The 6569-nt window shown below is 45.2% G+C and overlaps 1 pseudogene; it reads right to left on the minus strand.

The window, feature by feature from the left end:
- Positions 1-1345: 1345 nt before the first annotated feature.
- The window catches only part of LOC111832106, a 10825-nt pseudogene continuing 5601 nt past the window's right edge, over positions 1346-6569 (minus strand).

The following is a 6569-nucleotide window of genomic DNA, read 5'->3' on the forward strand; positions in this document are numbered from 1 at the left end:
AGGTGGTTCTGCTTCGCTTCCCTTCTGCTCGATCAGCTACTCGATCGTATACGTCCGCTGCTCACTCGATCGTCTATGTAACTGCAACGCATCCTTGCTTCTCACTCGATCGTCCCACTCGATCGTGTGCATGTCGAGTAACATTTGTTCCTCTGCTTCGCTCTGCATGTCTCCTAAGTACCTGAAAAACTCCAAATATGCACAATGTATGCAAGACATGCATGATATGCATAAAATCTACCTAAGTATGTAAAACATGCAGAAAGGGATCAATATGATGCGAATCAACAAGTGAATGATGCTGAAAAGATGATGAATGCATGCTAGAAAAGCGATGAAATACAGACTTATCAGCGGCTAAGTTCAGCAAGAAGCTCAAGACTGCTAAAAACTCTTCATGTATCTCTAGCACTTGTAATAAATAAATTTTATTATATTCTAACATATTACTACCCAAAACAGCACTACCGCAGAGACGGAGGCGAAGAAGGAACTCCAGGAGATCAAACTCAGAAATCAGCTCCTAGAAGCAGGGAACAGCTCCGAGATGGAGAGGGTACGTAGGGAGGAGCGAAGGAAGACGCGAGCTGAGCTGCGAGAGACAATCGACAAGATCAGGACGCACCTCGAGGATCATGACCGTTTGATCCCCCACGCAATCCGAGCTGCCGAGATCACTGCCAACCGGATGTTGGTGGAAGAGATCGAGAAGGGCGAGATCGCCGATCTGAAAGAAGAGCTTGAGACCTTAAAGGCTGATGAGAAGGCTGCTCGCTTCGAGGCCGAAAAGGTAAAGGACTTAAAGTTTGACCCTTCGTCACTCACTGCTCTTTTGGCAGATACTCCCCCCGAGCTCGGGCCTGACCCTACTCTCGCCCCCCTTATGATCGAGGAGCCTACTTCTGATCCCCCTGTTGTGCCGGAGGTGATGAGGCTTTGGTGGACGAGGCGATTGGCACCCCTCCGGCTCGTTCGGAAACCCCTGTTGCGGACTCCGAACTTACTTGATTTTTGTCGGGGTTGTATTGGTCTTAGACCCCCCTCCTGTGCCTGTTATTTTTGCTTTTTGGTTTTCTACTTGCTCTTTGAACTTGAGATTATTATGCTTGAGTGGTTTTGGCCACGGAGGCCGCACTCTTCTTTTACTTTTTTTTTACTTGCTTTGAACTTTACTAAGTTATTTTCAGCTCATTATGTCACTTTTGACGATGTGGAAAGAATCTATTGCCACTTTACTTAAGAAAACTTATATTATTACTAGCTGGACTCGACAAACCGAGCTGCCTACGTACCCAATAGGGGATCAAGCACACCATAGTTCGATTACAAATGTTATTATTTTTCTTTAAAAAGAATAGAACCGCTTAAGATGCAAGGCATTCCATGACCTGGGGACCTTTTTTCCGGACATCTCCTCCAGGCGGTAAACCCCGTTACGCACTTCGGACGTAATCCTGTAAGGTCCTTCCCAGTTCACGCCAAGTTTTCCGGCGTTAAGCTCTTTTGTATTTTCGTAAACCTTTCTTAGCACAAGATCGCCCACGTTAAGGTCGCGACCCCTTACTCTTGAATTATAATACTTTGCGATCGCGCTTTGATAATGCTGCAACCGAACTAACGCCCGATCACGTTTTTCCTCGATGAAATCGAGGGCATCCCGAAGAGAGTCTTCGTTCTCCTCGGGCATTTTCGGGTTCATAGCTACCCGGACTCCTGGCACAGTGAGCTCTGCCGGGATCACTGCCTCTGTCCCATACACCAGCGAAAAAGGTGTTTCGTGTGTCACCCGCCGAGGCGTGGTTCGGATTGCCCATAGTACGCCTTGCAGTTCTTCAGCCCACCGGCCCTTGTACGAATCCAGCCGCTTTTTTAAGTTAGCTAATATTACTTTGTTCATAGCTTCAGCCTGGCCATTCCCTTGTGGGTAGCGGGGTGTGGATTTGCTCAGCCGAATCTTCTAATGAGCGCAGAAAGCTTCAAACTGCTTTGCGACGAACTGCGACCCATTATCAGTTACTATCTCGTACGGGAGTCCGTGGCGGCAGATCACGTCCTTCCATACGAACTTCTGGACCTGAGAGCTCGTCACCGCCGAATACGCGGCCGCTTCTACCCATTTGGAAAAGTAATCAGTGTGGACTAGCAGGAACCTTACTCCTCTTGACGAGCTATGCAAAGGTCCTATTATGTCCATCGACCATCTCATGAACGGGTAGGGTACCGAGATCAAAGACATGAGCTCCGAGGGTTGATGAATCGTGCGTGCGTGCCTTTGGCATTTTTCGCAGTTTCTTATGAACTCTTCACAATCCGCTTTCATTGTTGGCCAGAAGAAACCGTATCGCTTAACTTTGATTGCTAGTGTTCGAGCTCCCGCATGATCTCCATTGGGCCCGTCATGGACTGACCGCATCACTATCCCCGGCGACTCACCCGCAATGCAAGTTAAGTTGATACAAGACTCGGTGGTGAGCTTGTATTAGGATAGATATGATGGCTTCAGAAGATGGCGGTCGCTTCTCTCTTGTGAAGGAAAGATGGTCATTGATGAAGATCTGACACGATGGCGGTCGCTTCTCTCGTGTGGGATCGAATAAAGGGGAAGTGTTGGCGGATTGAAGTACACCACAGAGATGTGATTAGTCTCTGATACAGTACACGAACTCAGCCTTGTGGAATCACACACACAAGACAAAGGACAAGCTTTTCTCTTAAGAACACTTAAGGAGAAAATTTGAAGAATATTCTGGTTCTTTATTGATAATAGGGTAAAAACTCGTACAACTGCTGCAGGGGGACTTTATAAGAGTCCTTCAGCTAGCCCTAAGGCCGAAATAAATGTAAAAATGCAACAAAGGAAACAAATAAAACTACAAATACAAAGCCATTGTTTTTGGAAAGAAAATAACTAAAATACTAAAGCAAACTTGAAACCTCGTGATGAGCACGTCTCCTAGCCGTTGTTGGGGCTTACTGGACTTGAAATTATCGAAAATATTGAATAGAACTTACCTGGATGCGATCTAGGCCCAGTCGATGTTCTATGAACTACGTCTTGATCTACTTCAGGGGTCTTGTCAGGTGCCTGTTTGTTTGTTGGTTTCTTGAATTAGATGGTTTCTTGGAGTTTCTCTTGGGTAGCTTGATCAGTCTCTTGAAGCTCTTCCAAGTCCTTGATGTCTTGTTCTTGATCTTCACTCTCTCGATCACTCTCGAAGGTGAAGCTTGTTTTGCTCGTCTCTTGTGACTCCATTGTCTTCTCTTGGATTCTAGAGGTTTCTTGACCTGTCAAAGGAGAATTCATACCTGGGGAAATGGTATGTTCAAGACTCATTTGGGTGAATGCTTCAGCAAGCTCTTCCTCAGCGATGGGATCATATCCGTCATGATGGAGTACCGGTGGTACACACCAGTTGACGTAGTTCAGCTCTAGTGACCTCACAATGTCTTGTACAGCTAGATTGAACCTCTTTCTAAGTTGTCTAGACTTTGAACGAGTCATGGGACCTACTGGGACGACTTGTACAGGGTGTGGTACAGGATCTGGTACTTGATCTAGTTCAGCGGGTTGGACAGGATAATCGATGTCCGCATCATTCCCTCCCTCTTCAAAAGGTTTTGCCCTCAAAATTGAATCTCCTGCATCATAAGCAGACAAGTTTGGGTGAATGCTTCAGCAAGCTCTTCCTCAGCGATGGGATCATATCCGTCATGATGGAGTACCGGTGGTACAGACCAGTTGACGTAGTTCAGCTCTAGTGAGCTCACAATGTCTTGTACAGCTAGATTGAACCTCTTTCTAAGTTGTTTAGACTTTGAACGAGTCATGGGACCTACTGGGACGACTGGTACAGGGTGTGGTACAAGATCTGGTACTTGATCTAGTTCAGCGGGTTGGACAGGATAATCGATGTCCGCATCATTCCCTCCCTCTTCAAAAGGTTTTGCCCTCAAAACTGAATCTCCTGGATCATAAGCAGACAAGTCAGCGACATTAAAAGTATGAGAAATTTTTACCTCACTAGGTATCTCCAAACGGTAAGCATTGTCATTGATCTTCTCGAGGATCTTGAATGGTCTGTCGCCTCTTGGTGATAGCTTGAATGCTCTTTGTGTTGGAAACCTCTCAGGCCTCATATGTAACCAGACCCAATCTCCTGGTTCAAATAATACTTCTTTTCTTCCTCGATCAGCTTTGCGTTTGTTGTCGACGGCCTTCTTCTCCAAGTTGTCTTTTGCTTTTTCATGCAACTTCTTTATGACTTCTCCTCGTCTTAACCCAACTTGACAAGCCTGTTCTATCTGAGGTAAAGGTGCTAAATCTATGGGAGATAAAGGGTTAGTTCCATAGACTATCTCGAAGGGAGATAGTTTGGTAGCCGAGTGAACGGCACGATTATAAGCAAACTCAATAAAAGGAATGCAATCAAGCCATGTAGCCATATTCCTACCAAGAGTGGCTCTAAGTAAAGTTGAGAGAGTTCGGTTTACCACTTTGGTTTGTCCATCCGTTTGAGGATGACAAGTTGTAAAGAATAGAAGCTTGGTACCTAACTTTCTCCAAAGTGTCTTCCAAAAGTGACTCAAGAACTTGGTGTCACGATCTGAGACGATGGTTCTCGGGATACCATGGAGGCGCACCACTTACTTGAAGAACAAATCTGCGGTTTGAGTAGCGTCATTGGTCTTGTCACATGGGATGAAGTGTGCCATCTTGGAGAACCGGTCCACGACGACAAAGATTGAATCCTTGTGTCTAATCTTAGGCAATCCTAAGACAAAGTCCATAGAAATATCTACCCAAGGGGCGTTAGGAATAGGTAATGGTAAATATAGACCATGAGGATGTAACCTGGATTTTGCCTTGTGGCAAACAATGCATCGAGAACAAAATCTCTACACGTCTTTCTTGAGATGGGACCAAAAGAAATGATCCATGACCATTGCCAAGGTTTTGTCAACACCAAAGTGACCCATCAACCCTCCACCATGTGCTTTGGTGAGTATCAAATCTCGCATTGAACCTTGAGGGATGCACAACCGCTTGTCTTTGAACAAGAACCCATCTTGCAAGTAGAATGCTTGATAAGCTCCTTTGCCATGCTCTTTGTAGCACTCTCCTAATTCTGGATCATCCTTGTACAACTCCTTGATGTGCTCAAAACCCATTACTTTAGCCTCCATTGTAGCTATAAGGGCATGTCTCCTCGACAAAGCATCAGCTACCACGTTCTGCTTTCCCTTCTTGTACTTGATCACATATGGGAACGTCTCGATGAACTCCAACCACTTTGCATGTCTCCTCTTGAGTGAAGTCTGACCCTTGAGATGCTTCAGAGTTTCATGGTCGGTGTGAATGATGAATTCCTTGGACAACAAGTAGTGTTGCCATGTCTCAAGTGCTCGTACTAAGACATAAAGCTCTTTGTCATAGGTTGGGTAGTTCAATGCTGCTCCACTTAACTTTTCACTGAAAAACGCGACTGTTCTTTTCCTCTGATGTAGTACAGCTCCAATTCCCAAACCTGATGCATCACACTCCACTTCAAACATAACTTCAAAATCTGGAAGTGCTAAAACTGGTGCTTGTGTGAGCCTCTCTTTCAGCGTGTTGAATGACTGTTCTTGGGCTTCTCCCCATGAGAATGGTACATTTTTGTTGATTACATCAGTCATTGGTGCAGCCACTGTGCTGAAGTCTCTGACAAACCTCCTGTAGAAGCTTGCTAGTCCATGAAAACTGCGAACATGTCCAATGGATGTTGCAGTAGGCCATTCACGGATCGCCTTGATCTTTTCTTCATCTACCTGTAGGCCATTTTTACTCACTACAAAACCTAAGAACACACACTTGTCAGTACAAAATGAGCACTTCTTTAGGTTAGCATAAAGGCCTTCCTTCCGAAGCGTTTTCAGAATTAACTCTAAGTGCTTAGTATGATCAGAATAGCATTTACTATAAATAAGTATGTCATCAAAGTAGACAACAACAAATTTACCAATAAATGACCTTAGAACCTGGTTCATCAATCGCATGAAGGTGCTTGGTGCATTGGTTAGCCCGAAGGGCATAACGAGCCATTCATAGAGACCTTGCTTGGTCTTGAATGCGGTCTTCCACTCGTCGCCTTCTCTCATTTGGACTTGGTGATAGCCGATTCGCAAGTCAATTTTGGAGAAGATGATTGCACCACTTAGCTCGTCTAACATGTCGTCTAGCCTCGGAATAGGATGTCGGTATTTGATGGTGATGTTGTTGATTGCTCGGCAGTCTACACACATCCTCCATGTGCCATCCTTTTTTGGTACCAAGAGAACTGGTACAGCACATGGGCTAAGGCTCTCTCTGATGTACCCTTTGTCCATCAAGTCACGCATTTGCTTTTCTAACTCCTTAGACTCCTCCGGATTCATTCGGTAAGCTGGTTTGTTAGGTAAAGCAGAACCTGGTACAAGATCGATTTAATGTTCGATGCCACGAATAGGGGGTAGTCCTGGTGGAATCTCCTCCGGAAAAACATCGTTGTATTGATCTAGTACAGCTCGTACTTCAGCAGGTAGTTCAACTT

The sequence above is a fragment of the Capsella rubella genome, unplaced genomic scaffold (genome assembly GCF_000375325.1).
Source record: "Capsella rubella cultivar Monte Gargano unplaced genomic scaffold, Caprub1_0 scaffold_2, whole genome shotgun sequence".
Taxonomy (NCBI): Eukaryota; Viridiplantae; Streptophyta; class Magnoliopsida; order Brassicales; family Brassicaceae; genus Capsella; species Capsella rubella.